At 43.1% G+C, this 16,819-nt stretch overlaps 1 pseudogene; it reads right to left on the reverse strand.

Moving 5' to 3' along the window:
- Nucleotides 1-14,036: 14,036 nt before the first annotated feature.
- On the reverse strand, nucleotides 14,037-14,843 carry LOC140615404 (RNA-binding protein 7 pseudogene; annotated as a pseudogene).
- Between the last annotated feature and the right edge of the window lie 1,976 nt (nucleotides 14,844-16,819).

Here is a 16,819-nt window from a genome sequence, read left to right on the forward strand (position 1 = left end):
TAGAGGTAGGCAACTAGAACTTATTGAGGTCCCAACATGTGTCAGGGCAGCCTCATAATGATCCCACTAAGTCTTCACAGTAGGCTTGAGAAGAGAGTGGCCTATTATTCTTAGCACAGAAGAGAAGCGAGGAAGGTATTTGAAGAGTGAAAGGCCAGTTGGGACACCCATATATGCGTTAGTCTGAGGAATGCAGGTATGAGTGCTGTGAGACACTGCAAGAGATTAGTCAAGTTTATAGCACAGCTGGCAACAGACATGCAGACAAACTGCAGATTCCCAAACCTTCATTTGAATGGGGAGGGCAGGGAATACTCTCCTGATGAATGAGTGGGGCTTAAAGCTGAGGTTGCCAGGGCAACCCCCCAGAGGCTGAGGTTGAGACTTGACTTATGAAGCAGTTAGTTGCATGACTGATGTTCCAGAGTTGTCCACAACGTTGGAAGAAAAAGTGAAAGACTCCCACAAGAGGAGCGCATCTGAGAAGTAGCCCATGTGCTTCCGGCAGAGGGGTAGTTGGTGCATCAGCCCCACAGAATGTCACTCTGAATGGAAGCCTCAGGCAGATGAGGTGGTTTCTGAGGTGATCAGTGAAAGTGAATGCTGGTCACAATAGGATAAGCTTATGCACAGATGATGTCAAAGTAGAGACCATGCAGAATGTTTGGAATTTCTAGTTACCTTTCCTTAGCTTGTATGAGCTCTGGGAGTTGGGAGTGGGGGTTTCCCCTACTGTCCTAGGAGGTATCTGTCTTGATGTGACTCAGGGAAACAACTTATCCACTATAAGCCTTAGTTCCCATGTCTTTAATATGGTGATACTACCTACCTATAGTGTGTTATAGGAAATTACTGAGTTTATAATAGATGCCTAATAAAAGTTAGCTCTTTTCTCCATTCAGCCTCTCTTCCCTCCTCAGAATAAGATGGTATGGTTATACACAGCAGATGGGCACTCAACCTGCATTCCATCTGCCTTCTAGTGGACTGTCTGGTATTGCAAAGGCTGGGAAGCTAAAAACCGTATTTCCCAGACTCCCGTGTAATCAGGAAGCTGGAGGTAAGTAAGAAAGGTAGGTCAGGCCCAACCATCAGATGCACAGAGAGCGCTCAGTGGAAGAAGGCAGAGACCACACTTCTGAGCTCCTGTCATTTCTGTTGGTATTGCCGTTGAGGGACAAACTGAGTTTTCTCTGGCAGCACGAGCAGACATCCTAGGGTCCTGTCACAAGCCTCAGGGATGCTGGTGGCCTTGTGGCAGGGGCAGCACTGGTTCTGGAGTGAGCAGCTTCCTTAGTGGCTTGCATCTTCTTTGGGAAGCTTTTCTGAAAGCTCCACCTAAAGTCCTTTCTAAATTCCTCCTGCTAGTTCTGTAGGACACCTAATGTCCTGCCGTAAATTGTTTCTTGCTTAATGTGGCTGGAGTGGATTTTGTTCAACTAACCAGTACAAGTGGGATGGAGAGACTTTAATTCCTGAGTTCTTCTTGGAGAAAGCACTGTGTGTATGTGTGTGTGTGTGTGTGTGTGTGTGTGTTGATACTTTGCTGAGTGCTTGGAGAGGGTGTGGTCTTCCTCCCTACCTCAACTCACCTCATCCTTCCTTGGACCTAGTTGTCAGGGGACACTAAGACTCAGGAGCTTTAGGAGTTGCTCTTGAAAGACAGGAGGAAAGGGACAAACGTATGGAGAGAAGGCAGAGGAACTCAGTGGATGGCTGAAGGCCAGGTGCTGTAGAACACACCCTTTTACAGGACCTCCTCTCTCATAATTTGTAAAACTTGTGGTTGAATTGAGTTTTATTTTGTGTGGCAACCAAAAGAGTGACTGAATTTCATGTTGGGGAGGATGTTATATGGGGACAGAGTGGTATGTGAGGAAGCCAGAATCTTGAGAGGTAGAAAGGCCAGGAGACCAAGGCCGCCATAGGGAGCCAGCAGAAATACTGGAGAAGGTGTGGAACTCTCTAGTCCTTGGGATTCAGAAGTCCAAGCCCACCTCACTTGGACATCAAGGAGCCGAAGCCCTCGGTGGACATCTGGAGCACACACAAGTAGCAGCTGAAGCTGGTTCCTTCCCATTCTGCTTGGCCCTTTACCTTCCAGCTTGATCTCTCCCCGAGGAACTCTCAAAGTCCTTACACAACAGTCCTTCAGAGCGCTAGTTGTGTTCTCATCTATCTCTATGTGTTTTTTTCTCTGTTTACCTTCTTTGTAAGACTGTTAGCTTCTGGAAGGCAAAGGCCTGGAGATGTGATATATATCACTGAGCCACCAAAAAAGAATGAAATCTTGCCATTTGCAAAGACGTGGATGGAACTAGAGGGTATCATGCTAAGCAAAAGTCAGTCAGAGAAAGATGATTTCACTCATATGTGGAATTTAAGAAACAAAACAGATGAACATAGGGGAAAGGAAGGAAAAATAAGATAAAAACAGAGAGAGAGAGAGAGAGAGAGAAACCATGAGAGACTCTTAACTATAGGAAACAAACTGAGGGTTGCTGGAAGGGAGGTGGGGGGGGTGATGTGGTAACTGGGTGATGGGTATTAAGGAGGGCACTTGGTGTAATGAGCCCTGGATGTTATATGCAATTGATGAAATATTAAATTACCTCTGAAACTAATAATATACTATATGTTAATTAAATTGACTTTAAATAACAAAGTAAAGAAAGAGTCATCTTTCATGTCAAATTCATTTCATCTTCAGGCTTGTCTTCCATTGAGGGGGTGAGTCATGGAGATCCAAGGCTCGTGGGCTACGCAGGAAATCTAGAATAGGCTTCTGGTTTCAAGATTCTGTCAATTAGGGACTCAGTCAAGCAGTGTGTGTTTATCGCCTCTTCCCCAGGATGCCTTGCTCTGCACTCAGAGAGGTTTACAAGCCAGACTGACACCAGGCAAGTCCCAGGGAGGGTGGGATCCATGGTTGTTGTGTGCTTTCCAGCTTGTTGTCTCTGAAGCTATAAATATTTACCAAGTGAATGTGGAGGTGTCCGTCTCCAAAGAGTGTCTGGGGTGATGTGTATGTAGGGGGCGGTGCTGGGCAAGTGAGAGACCTAGGAGGCTGCCATGCACTGTTGATGCATTAAAGATTGAAGATAAGCAATTAGAGCCCCACCCAAGTCAGTGTCTCTGTAGCCCAGGGTGGGTGGCAGATTAATCTGTAAAACCTGCACATCTCAGCCCAGAAACCACAGGCAAATATCAGTGAAGCAAAATTGGCTTCCCAGCACTGCTGAGTTTATAAACTTTCTCAAATTCCCATATTTATCTCTTAAATGAAGCCAGCAACACCTCCATATGGTTGACAGCTTTGCCTGTGCGTATGTGGATAGGCTCAGTAAGGGAAACAGTAAAAGTTTGGAGAGGGCCAGATTTTTTTTTTGTTGTCATTTTATGGATTTTATGGAGTAATTGGTTGTTAAAATGAAATGGCTTCACTCTTGGTTGCAGTGAAGGCTCTAAGATCCTGGCCCCTTCCTAATTAAGATCACTTCTGAGTGCTTGCAAAAGGGTGACACCTCACTTGCCTAAGGACAGAAAAGAGTTGAAGTTGAGGTGGCCAGGAGAAAGACACACTGGAGACCTCTCCCACTGGCCCCCTTCCCTAAGTAGAAAGCTTCCTTCTCTGTGTTCCCACAGCCTAGGTAAAATGTCAGTCTCCTTTGTTAAGCTGAAAGTTTCTGGAAGGCAAGGATTTTGTATGTCTCATTTGTATGTCTCTTGCACTTACACAAAGCCTGATAGGTAATAGCTGTGCCCACAAATTTTTTGATACTTCTCTCTTCAGAAGGTGGAGCCTAATTCCCTTCCTTTTGATTGTGGACTAGACTGATGTGCTCCTAATGAACAGAATGTGGCAAAGTGATGTGTGACTTTTGAGACTAGGTCATAAAAGATGTGGCTCAAGTGCTTTTGGATCCCTGGCTCCCAAGGAAGCCAACTGCCATGTCATGATGACGCTCAAGCAGCCCTAAGGAGAGGTCCACATGGCAAGCATCTGAGGCCTCCTGCCAACAACCAGCACTAACTTGCCAGGTGTTTCCTTCTCCCAGGAGGGAGACTCCCATCTGACCTGGGAGGACATTCAAGGACCTTGCCTCCCTAGTCCATTAAAGTGGTTAACAACCACAACCTGTTGACTTAATCTTCTTTATTTCCTGTGAATTGAGGCATGGTGGACAGAAGGTACTGAGAGAAGACAGGATAGAAGTGAGGCTGGAAGGTCTGTCTTCACTGAGGGTTTCTGGTTGGCTTTGGCTAAGCCTGACTGATTCTGCCGAGAAAGGCAAGGAAGGGCCCCCTCACCTCTTCTCATTGGAGAGAACCTTGTGGTCCTGGTAAACCCCGAGATTCCAGCACAGCTCTTGCCAGAGGAGGGAGAGCCACTCAAGAAAGGATCTTCCAGATCTCTCCGTCTACCCTGGTGCCCTATGTGCTAGTGAGTGGTCTGGAAAGACTGCTCTGTAGAGCCGAGAGAGAAAGGCTCTTACCCAGCAGTAATACAAGAGCATTAAGCCAGCTCTCCAAGTGATGCCTCCAGCAGGGAGGCCTGTTTCTCAACTTCTTGAGGCAATTGGGGATAAGTAAACTGCTCATTTCAAGCAAACTAGCTGAGGGTAAAAATTGACTTCTCCAAGAAGGTAGAGCCTTGGCAATGCTTGGTGTGTTTTCCTCAAGCTGGGATCCTATACCTTTCTTTTCTTTTTTTAAAACTTACACAATTAATATATTTCATTATAAAATAAAGTTCAAACTATTTCAGTTTTATGGAGTAAACAAGAGAGTGTTCTTTATAATCCATCCCCTCCCTCATCCCATTTCCTCCCCACAGGTAATTACTGCTAATACTTGGGCATGGAGCCTGCCAGACATCATGTGGGTGTCACACATTATACATTGCCCTGAAACTTGTTTATTTTTCCATTTGATGATAAATCACCAACATTTTTGATCATGATATTATGTGCAGATCAAACTTGCTGTGTTTTCTAATAACTGTCTAATCCTCTGTAGTGAGAGGAAGAATACAAGTATGCTAAGAATAACCACTTTGCACTACTTTTCCATGGAGTAGGGAGCAAGAGTGTTGACAGGACACCCAGTGGAGTTGTGGAGAGCTGAATAATGATAGCAGGGGAGGCACTTGTAGCCTGTGGCCACCTCAGGTAGAGAGATGAGAAGGAGAGAGAGAGGGCGGGGAAGAGGTGTTGACCAGATGGAATATAAGGGCCTGTAAAGTGACCCCTCTGTGCAACCCTCACATCTTTAGCACATTTACTAAGTTCATGAACTTAGATGTTCCCCATCTCTTGAATGTTTCATTAGCAACAACGTTGCAAGGATGCTATTTCTGGATCAAAGTGTGGGAATTTCTCTATGGCTCTTATGATATCATTAAATTTTTATCTCAAAGGGCTGTAAGGAACCATGCTGCTACTTATAATGTTTCCTTGTGTCTCTGGTAGGGTGAAAGGATCCCCAGCTTAGGATGCATACTTCTAGAATCTGTCATTTGAGATACTCTTCACAAAGTCCGACAGATCAACGCATAAATATGGATGCCTGTGATGTGCCAGTCCCTGTGCTGCCCTGTGATGCCAAGGAGGCTGAACTGGCTCAGGTATCCAGCTTGGCTCCCAGCTCCACACTGCTGACAAGCGTGAGGGTCAGGGCATGTGTACAAAGCATGGCCACAAACACTAGGGAATCCACAGGCCAGAAGTAGCAAATGTGTGGCATCTGTGCTCCACTCCTTCGTCCAATGATTGATTGTGGATCTTTCTTGGTGATTCCAGGTGCTTCTTGTGCTTCTTCAGAATTCTTCTCAACACAGTGCTCTTCCAGGCAGTTATTAATCAATCAGATGGATTGAATAGGACATATTTTCCCTCTCTTCTATAAGTTCAATCTAAAATGGGATTTAATTTTTTTTCAAAATGTGTATTAGATTAGAATACACAACCAGTGACATTTAAAATGCTTATCCAAAATAAAAAATTAAAATAAAAGAAATAAATAAAATGCTTATTCATATTCCACCAAAGGTAAATGTGTGTACTTGAGAAAATCTTGGATTGGTATAAAGATGGGTGAGCAGAGGGGAAGCAAGTCCCCAGCCACCAACTTCCTGAAGGCTGGCCTTGGTCCCATCTGGTGAGCCCATAAGCTCATATCTGAGGTCCCAGACACTTGGATGAGCAATGGTGGCTGGTTGGTAGTTGCTAAGAAACACTCAGGAAGTGGCTGGGGCACATCTGCTGGGCCTGGGGTACACTATCTGGTAAGAAGTCAGGGCCTGGAATCAAAAGAGGAAAGAGGAAGGTATGTTCTGTTCAGAGCTGTTAAAGGCCTTTCATGATCCTTGGACTTGAATTAGAAATAATAGGGGCAGAGGAAACCCAAATGAAAGCCAGAATGGCTCTAAGTCTACAGCTGGGTGAACCACCTTGCACAAGATGTTTCCCATTAGCTTCATTTGCATGAGGGCAGTTATTTTTCTTGTGATTGGGCAAGAAGCCTCTTCTCTTCTCTACCTTAATCCCATCAAAGTCAGACCGATGGGAATCAGCTTCAGAGACCAGTTACTTCTGACTCAGGCAACATCTTCCCCGAGGGGCTCCTATGGCCATTCCCTAGCCCACTTTCTTACCAGCCCTGGTGTCCCTTTGAGCTTGAATTGAAGCCTTCTTGGTTTTAGATCTTGCATTTCTGCCCCTATTCTGTGCCTGTTCCTCTCCAGGCTCAATTTCACGTAACTGCCCATCTGTTTCCTATCTACCATGGGTTCTTATGGGCTTCTCTTAGTGCCCGGAGCCACTCACTCTGTAGAACTGTAAAGGAGCCTGTCAGATTCATGAATATTGGCCTCACCCTCCCACCTCCTTCTGCCAGCTAGGCCTCAGCTGTCAGCCCTTACGGGCCTGTTGGCTATCCTGGCTCCTGGGTGACCATCGGGGATTTGCCAACTGTTGTCTATCCTGAGTGGCATGGCAGGAAGCCCATTGTGTTGACAATAGTGAATTGAACATGTCCACACAGACAGTAAAATAACCAGGCATAGTTCACACAAGCCCAGGACACACGATAGTATAATTCATAAGGATATCCCTCCGTCTGAGACAGTGGTAGATGGTGTAAAAAAGAATAAGAATTTCATAGGCAGCAGAGGTCAAATCTCGGCTCTGCAACTTAATAGTCTGGGCAAGGTTTTTAATGTTTCATAGCCTTAGAGTCCTCATTTGGAAAATGAAGATAAATAAAAGTACCTAACCTATTGGGTTGTTTTAAGAATTAAGTGAAATTAGTGATCATGACTTAGAGTGAGAATTTTTAAATGGCAAGTGTATTAGTTTATTAGAGCTGCCATAATAAAGTATCACAAAGTGAATGGCTCAAACAACAGAAATATTTTGCCTCACAGCTCTGGAGGCTAGAAGTTCAAAATCAAGATGGCTGTGGGGTTGATTCTTTCTGCAGTCTGTGGAAATGTCCAGCCCTTTTTCTTTGGCTTGGAAATGGCCATGTTTTCCCTACGTTTCTTTACATGGTTCTCTCCCTGCATATGTGTCTCTGTATTCAAATTTCCTCTCTTTCGTCTTTTTTTTTTTTTTTTAATAAGGATACAAGTCATTGGATTAGGGCCCACCCTAGTGACCTCATCTTAACTAATTACATCTACAACAACCCTATTTCCAAATATGGTCACATTCTGTAGTACTTGGGTGTTAGGACTTTAACGTGAATTCTGGTGCGGTGTAATTCAACCCATAATAGTAAGCTATCATTATTTGTCAGGGGGGTCTTATAAAGCTCTGATTATTGATGGGATTTTAATGGAATTAAATGGTGACCATTCAAACTTATGCAGTGAACCTCATTCTACTTGAAATACTGTTGTATCAGTCACTAGTAGTGGTAGGTCTATGGGTGACCTTATAAGCCTCCAAGTTCATGTGTAGGAGCTAATTGTGAAAAGATTTTTGTTTTTCCTTTTTCCCTAACCAGTGGTAGCAGTGGTTATGAGGTAGTGATGGTGGTGGTGATAAACTCCCAAGCGTCAGACAGAGTATACTTGAGCCTGGTGTCCATGTTGGATCCCTAGGACTGAGAGCCAGGGCCAGATCCTGACTCTGTTCAATTCCTCTTGTCATATCTCCAACCCAAGTCAGTATGAAGGAGTTTCATGCTTCACAGCAAATTCCAAGATCACTGGGAATTTAATCCCTACGGAATGGAGGAGAGGGTGGCCTACTACCCTCTCTGTTCTGTAGAAAAGATGGGCTTCTATGGAGGCAAGGTGTTGTTTTTTTTTTTTTTTAAGATTTTATTCATTTTTTCATGAGAGACAGAGAGAGAGAGAGAGGCAGAGATGTAGGCAGAGGGAGAAGCAGGCTCCATGCAGGGAGCCCAATGTGGGACTCGATCCAGGGATCAACCGCTGAGCCACCCAGGCCTCCCTGGAGGCAAAATTATAAGCAGTACCCAGTAGCTGACAACTGGGCTTTTTATGCCACACCAATGGAAATAGGAAAGCTGAAAACAGAGGGATGTTGAGGTATATGTAGAGTGGGATGGAAGATCTTTCATGACCTCCATAACCTCTCCACACCCAAATCCACAAAGCTATTCACTGGAGCCCAGTGTCATCGCTGATTCTCACTTCTCCTCCTCCAAGGGGAGCCGTATTCAGGAAGTCTCTGCCCTGAGAGTGGGGAGCTTGAGTGTCTGGGATGCCCACTTCTGGCATTAATGTTTCAGTCTCTCAGCACCCCAGTGACCTGTAGTTTGGACAGTTGTCATGTTTGCTTCCCACCAGGTCAAGGCTATGCCTCTAAACATTGTGGTAGGATTTGTGTGGCTAGAGACAGTAGTGAGCCCTTGGTGTGTGGCCAAGCCTGGGGGCACTGCAGCTTTCCCTTAGTATCATTCTTGAGGGCAGGCTGGCTTTGAGTAGGACATAGGGACAGGTCACTCTTTTTTCTCTTTTCTATTAATTATCCTAGAATTTCCTTTCTAATTTGATCTTTTAGCTCAGCTCAGTTTTTTTTTTTTAAGTGTGTGATTGTGTTTTTTTTTTTTAATTTTTATTTATTTATGATAGTCACACAGAGAGAGAGAGAGAGAGAGTGGCAGAGACACAGGCAGAGGGAGACGCAGGCTCCACGCACCGGGAGCCCGACGTGGGACTCGATCCCGGGTCTCCAGGATCGCGCCCTGGGCCAAAGGCAGGCGCTAAACCACTGCGCCACCCAGGGATCCCAGCTCATCTTAGTTTTAGCAAATATTTATTGAATATACACACCATGTTAGCAATTTAATACACGGTACAACCCTCAAGGAATTTACATTCAAATAAAAGTTTAAAAAGACAAGGAAAGGGGTACCTGGGTGGCTCAGTCAGTTAGGTGTCCAACTCTTGGTTTCAGCTCAAGTCATGATCTCATGGGTGTGAGATTGAGCCCTGTGTTGGGCTCCATGCTCGGCAGGGAGTTTGCTTGAAGATTCTCTCCCTCTGCTCCTTCCCTCACTCTCTCTCTCCCTCTAAAATTAATAAATAAATCTTTAAAAAAAGGACAAGGAAAAATTCACTGAAACATAGGCAGAGAGAGAGAGAGACAGGGGTGATTTTCTAGATGATGACAAGTGTTAAGAGGCAGAGAGAAATGAGAATTTACTTCCAACTAGAAAGACTTCATGGTGGAGGTGGTACTTGTCTTGAGCTTTGAGGAATGGCTAGAATTTCAATGGGTGCAGAGAGGGAGGAGGGCTTCAGAGTGGAAAGAATAGATTGAGAAAACATAGGAAGTTCAGAACATGTAGAGTATTATGGGAGAACAAGTGTTTAGGTATGACTTGAGCATGGGGTAGAGGGTTTATGTGGAAATAGAATAGGAAATGAAACTAGAAAGTTGTGCTTAGATTGTATAGAATTCTAGATGTCTCACTAAAGGACTTAACTTTTATTCTGTAAGTGATGAGGATGACGTTGAAGATGTTCAGACCAAGTCAACAACCTGATCCAAATTGTGTCTTAAGTAGACTGATCAAGTAGCTTTCTAGTTATGGATTCGTGTGGTAGAGGTTGAACGTGGGAGGGGAGGGCAAACTGGAGGCTGCTGCAATGGTCCAGATAGAGATGTTGGGGTGGGTTTCATAGGTTAGGAGTCAGAGTGTGTGAATGGTTACTTAGACCAAGATGAGCAAGAGAGGCTGGGGACCAGGACTGCCCCTCCTACCCCAGGCTGGACAGGCACAGAGGATTCTGAATGGCACATGTGGTGACCAAGGAGTAAGCAGCAATTATCTCCTGTCCTTCAATAGCATGGGTCTAAAATAAGTTGGTGGTGAGCATGAGGACAGGAAAGCCCAAGTCCACAACAGCTGGAATGGTGCCCTGAAGCCAAGAGTTCGTTATGGATCCTGCCGTGTTGTGCATTTTGACTGGACACTTTCTCCATTCTAGTCCATACTCAGGACTCTTGCTTGGGTCAGATAGGCAAGTATCTGGGCAAGCTTGTTTTCTATCTTATTCAGGTACTAGAGTCCAAGAATTGCAAATTCCACCCTCTGGCCTGATCCCTGTACCAGAGCTTCTTCCTCAAAGCCTCTCATGTTTTCCAAGACCCAAGCTTCGGTTGTAAGAAAGATATGAAAATACTGGTCCTGTGTCCTTGTGGGTCTTCTGAAATCCCTAGAGATGCTTCTTGAATCTCTTCTAACTCACTTTTCCATTGTTCTTTCCATGAGAATGGAGAGTGGGGGGCAGGTTTGGACAACCTCAGCAAACCCCCTATTATATTCCAGATGCACGTTCAGGCACACGCACGGCCCAGGCCCGGACAGAGCAAGAGACCACCACCACCTCTTCTCCCAGAGCCCATGGCAGTTGGGCCCATAGTCTCCCATGCTTACTAGTTAAGTCATTGCTGGTTCTGCAGGAATGGCTCTATACTTATTTAGTAGCTTTGGCTACTCCACTTTACAGGAATACCCCACTCCTCAAATGCTGGACGTTGGATCAGGTTTTACTTTTTTTCTTCTTCTTTTGCACACCATCTGGAATTTTTGCACCTCTACCGACAAACTGCAATATAGAGAGGTCTTGATTAAGCCTTTGGCCTTCTCCTCAAACAGGCTTTCCTAGGTCTCTGTAACTCAGTTGTCAGCAGGAGCCTCCTTAGTATTTGAACTCTGGAAAAGATTGCTTTCAATCCTCGATTCTACAGTCCAGGGAAGTCCAAAGTAAATCTGCCATGAACTCTTCTGGTGCTTCTGCTTCTGGGCTCTTGCAACTCTGTAAGCCATCCCGATTCAACCTGCAGACACAATTCAGCCCTTCATTGCTGTCCACAAAAGATCCACTCAGTGAATATTTGTGAACGTAGCAGAGGGAGAGGGGGAATATCACACATCCCAAAGCTTTCTTGTTGGCTTCTTTCTCTTATTTCCATCATGTTTTCCTCCAGAGTATCTAAAAATCTCCTTTCTCCTTTACTGTGCAGAGCTGTCCTCCATCTTACTCTTCTCTGCCAGTTAACACTCAGATTGTTGATGCTCCGCATTCTACCCTGACAATTTTCCATTTGTTTTTCCCAACAAAGCAGTTCTCACCCTTGAAGGAATTCTAGTGGAATTCTAGTGCCAACTCTTACAATAATAAAAATTTTCCTGTCTGATTTCACACGTATCAATTTCAATGTATCACACTGAGAATTGGGGTTTTAAAAGTTCCCTCTTGCCATTAGGATACTCTTGGTGCAATTTAATAGGAACTTAATTCAAAGTGTCCTAAGTGATAAAGACTATTATTATCTCACAAAATTAGAAACCCAGAGATAGGTTGGCTCCAAGCTTTAGGATTCAGCTCTGCCTCTTGATTCTGTCCCAAACTTGGCCTTAGACTGGTAGCAAGATGGCTGCTGCAGTTCCAGGCATCATAGCCAGACCCCACAAGGTGCAGAACAAGAAAGAGTGGTTCTTTTACCACTTCTCTTCCTTTATAGGGAGGACAACTTGTCCAGAAGCCCCTCAGCAGAAGCTGCCTTCTCATCTCATTGGCTTGATTTGGTCACATACCTAAACCCACAGCTGGAAAGGGGAATGGGATCTGTGATGGTTCAAATTAAGCAGAATCACCCCCTGATGATGTGGAGCATCTACTGAAGCATGAAGCTGCATGGAGGATGATAAATGCCCAAGCAAAAGTGAGGTGCCTCCTGCACAGATAGAACACTCCTGTGCCTCTGCTTCCAGGCCCAGAATCATGGCTGGCTGCTGTCTCCTCCCCTAGCTTCAGTCTGCTCCTATAGCTGGTAGCTGGAGAGAGCACCCAGTAAAACTGAACCTCTCCGCCTTAAAACTCTTCTCCCACTTCTGCACAAAGGACAAACCATCATCTTTTTGCATTTAATATTCCTATGTTTTGAGGAATTATTCTCATCTTTGTTTCCCTGTTTAGAACATACGAACAATGTTTTGCAAGTATTTGAACCATCTATTTTTTGAGAGAAGTTATAGGCATTTGGGAGATTCCAAAACTTTCATTTTACTTTTAGAATTGATTGAGGGTTTTTTGGGTGGGTTTTTTTGTTTTGTTTTGTTTTTGCCTTTCTCTACTTAGAGCAGTGGTTCTCAAACTGCAGTGGGAATTTCTTAGAAAGCTCATTAGAAAAGATCGAAGTCTGCGTTCTACTACCTCCAATCTGAAGCAGAATCATGGAGCTGATATTTAAAACAAGCACAGTAGGTGATCACATGTTGAGATTCACTACTTTAGGAGAAGGCATTCAGATCTGAGCCTGCCTTGACAAGTTAATTGGAGGGGAGCACCATTTCAATATCATGTAATTCTATTTTTATTTATAGAAAGGATTTTTTTATGTTTTCAATATATTAAAAAGCAACAGAGTACAAATGCTGTAGTTAATACTAAAAAGGATCCGAATTTTTCAAGGAATGATTTTTTTTTTATAAACAAGTTCTACAAGTTCTAAAAGGAAAACTGCATCTTGATACACAAAGGTTCTGTTAAACAAGATTTAAAAATTTTTAAGTCAGAAAATGTTTAAGACTAAATTCTTTCAAATGTTCAAACCAAAAAACCACCTCTACAAGCTTCATAATAAAATGTATCCTTGTACACATGTCCTGGGCACTTTGATAATGTTAAAATTTTTAAAATGTGAGTGATAGAGGCAGCACGTAAAGGCTTCATGAACCTTTTTCTTTTTCCTCAAAAAAGCATACTTTCAGTAAAACATTTTACCATTTTTATCCGACTATGCATTTACATTTGTGTTCTTCCTGAAAAGGGGGATTTATATTAACACTGTATTTTTAATGTAAAAAATACATTTAGAAATATTTAACTTCCTGAGAGACTTAGAGTTATACATCAAAATGATTTAATGAGCAAATTCTAAAATTTTAGAATGAGATAGCATATATAAATTTACAATTTTATGTTCACTAAGAGTAAAACTCAAAAGACCATGTCACAGAACTTACACTAAAAATTCTCTAAGAAGTCCTGTATGATTTATCCCCAAACTTTACCAATAAGCTTTCTAAGTAAACTGTATCACTGAAATTACATTTTCTCATTAACAAAATACTGATAGTCATTTCAGACTACCAAACTCGAATGTTTTCTATTATACACGCCAAAATTTGATTCACTAACAAGAAACTTTTTGCAATACAAAAAGATAAAAAAAAGATAACAGATAATTAAAATATTTGCTTTATAATACAACTCATATAATACATCCCTTCCTCAAGTGTCTAAAATGATTAGGAATTGTGGCACTTTCTTTTGCATAAAACCCTTTCTTCTTCATAAAACCCTGAGGTGAAAGGTTATTAATGTAATAAAATTGGAACCACAACTCTTATTTATGTATTAGACTAGCGATAGGTTTTAAAATTTTGATAAAGTGGCAACTTGTAAAGCTGCTCTGCACAGTTTAACAAAACATTTCCAGGCCAACTGAGCCAAAAGAGCCTAGAATGACCCTATAACAACATCGTCCTTTTAATACTTGTTAGTGTCGAGATGAACACCATTTTCCATCTCGGTTACTGTCTCTTCTGTTATCATAGTCATGGCTCCAGCCTTCGGGATTTCTATCTTCATAGAAGTAGTCATCTCTGCTTCCTCTGTAATGATGGTCAGACCCATGATCACTGTAACGCTGTTCTCGGCTCTAATGTCTATCTGGTATATAGGGATGAGAATTCTGTCTGCCTTTAGGGTGTGATGATGGTGTATCTTGGCGCCACTGGGAGCTTGAAGACTGGTTAAAACTGTGACTATGTGATGGGGAAAATCCTGATGGATCCAGGTGTGGAGAACCAAATTTCCCACCATAGGACATCTGTCTCAAAACACTGTTCATCACTGCTTGTCTCTGAAAATTTTCTGGAGAAGAGAAAGATCTCTGAATTATCTGTGCTGATGGAGTCATAGTATCCACAGTCCTTTCATACCTGCTAGGAGATGTAGAGGTAGGGCTTGAGTTTCCAAGATGATGCTGGGGATACAACAAATTGACATCCCGTGAGGCATGGCTACTTCCTGATCTAAACTGAATTTTGATGGGCCTCCCAAAAAGTTTGATTCCATTAAGTAGGTTCATCGCATAAGGAACAGACACTTTGTGCTTGAAATTCACAAATGCAAACTGCTTTGGTTTACCATTTGGGATTTTCACTTTTACTATAGGCCCAGCCTGGTGGAAAAGCTCGAAGAGGAACTCCTCTGTCACCTTCGTCTCCAGGTTGCCCACAAAGAGCATGCGGTCCTCCTGCACCGCCGCCCCCATGTCAGCGTCGCCCCCCGCACGAGGCCGAAGGGTCTAGAAAGGATTTTGTTGAATGAAAACCAAATGTGATATGAATTATAGGTTGTCAGGAGACTTTTCCTTTAAGTACATTCACAAATCAGAAAAGAAACTCTCTCTTGTAAAAGTGTCTTCCTGGCAGCCAGGCTGGCTCAGCGGTTTAGCGCCTCCTTCAGCCCAGGGCCTGATCCTGGAGACCTGGGATTGAGTCCCACGTCGGGCTCCCTGCATGGAGCCTGCTTCTCCCTCTGCCTGTGTCTCTGCCTCTCTCTCTCTCTCTCTCTGTCTCTCATGAGTAAATAAATAAAATCTTTAATAAAATAATAATACAAGTGTCTTCCTAGTTTTTGGTTCAAAGCATATGGCCATCCTTCTAAGACTAAACATTAGGATGCCATTTGTTCAGGTAAAATGGTGATTGCTGGCTCCCAATGCCAAGTGTGGAGCTGCTTAAGACAGTCTGGGCCTGGCTCCTGGAATATTTTCAGTGTTTAAAAACTCCTGAATTTTATTCTTCACTGATTGGGTTTGCTTCTTCTAGAAATGGAGACCTCTCGTTGTGAATCAGGACAAGTTAGTCTTGTTTTGAGCACTTGTTGCAGGATCTCTCACTCCTTACCTAGCAGAGCTGGAAGTTCCCAATGAGAGATGAACTTGAGGCAGGGTGGTAACCATTTTTGGCAGATGAGGAAGGGGCATGAAATCCAGGACACTCCAGAGCAACCTTGTCTTTTATAGCTGGACCTGAGCAGGTTTATGTTTCGGTGTCCATCGAAAGATGAATGGATAAAGAAGATGTGGTTTATGTATACAATGGAATATTCCTCAGCCATTAGAAACGACAAATACCCACCATTTGCTTCAACGTGGATGGAACTGGAGGGTATTATGCTGAGTGAAGTAAGTCAATCGGAGAAGGACAAACATTATATGGTCTCATTCATTTGGGGAATATAAATAATAGTGAAAGGGAATATAAGGGAAGGGAGAAGATATGTGTGGGAAATATCAGAAAGGGAGACAGAACGTAAAGATTCCTAACTCTGGGAAACGAACTAGGAGTGGTAGAAGGGGAGGAGGGTGGGGGGTGGGAGTGAATGGGTGACGGGCACTGGGGGTTATTCTGTATGTTGGTAAATTGAACACCAATAAAAAATGAATTTTAAAAAAAGGATACTTCACCTTTCAAAGTCTTAGTTTCTGTAATAAGAGGGGTAATACTACTACCTACTTTAAAATTCTTGTGTAGATTAAAGTAATTCATTTGAAGGGCTTATAGTGGCTGTCTGGCACAGCTACCATTGATTGACTGCATACTGTTTTTTATTTTTTATTTTTTTATTTTTATAAGTTTATTTTTTATTGGTGTTCAATTTGCCAAGATACAGAATAACACCCAGTGCTCATCCCATCAAGTGCCCACCTCAGTGCCCATCACCCAGTCACCCCCACCCCCCGCCCACCTCCCCTTCCACCACCCCTAGTTCGTTTCCCAGAGTTAGGAGTCTTCCATGTTCTGTCTCACCTTCTGATATTTCCCACTCATTTTTTCTCCTTTCCCCTTTATTCCCTTTCACTATTTTTTATATTCCCCAAATGAATGAGACCATATAATGTTTGTCCTTCTTTAATTGACTTATTTCACTCAGCATAATACCCTCCAGTTCCATCCACGTCGAAGCAAATGGTGGGTATTTGTCATTTCTAATGGCTGAGTAATATTCCATTGTATACATAGACCACATCTTCTTTATGTTTTTGTTTTTGTTTTTGTTTTTTTGCATACTGTTATGACCATGGTCTACCTTCTTGATTTGGTTCATAATTGGTATGAACTGCCTCCACAACTTGGAGTACAACTACAATCATCTCCCTTAAATTTTCCAAGCACCCACATACCTTTTAGTAGGATGTCCCAATATTTTCTACAGGAGATATCTATTCCCTTGAATTTTCTAATAACCTTAGTGGCT

The sequence above is a fragment of the Canis lupus genome, chromosome 23 (genome assembly GCF_048164855.1).
Source record: "Canis lupus baileyi chromosome 23, mCanLup2.hap1, whole genome shotgun sequence".
Classification (NCBI taxonomy): domain Eukaryota; kingdom Metazoa; phylum Chordata; class Mammalia; order Carnivora; family Canidae; genus Canis; species Canis lupus.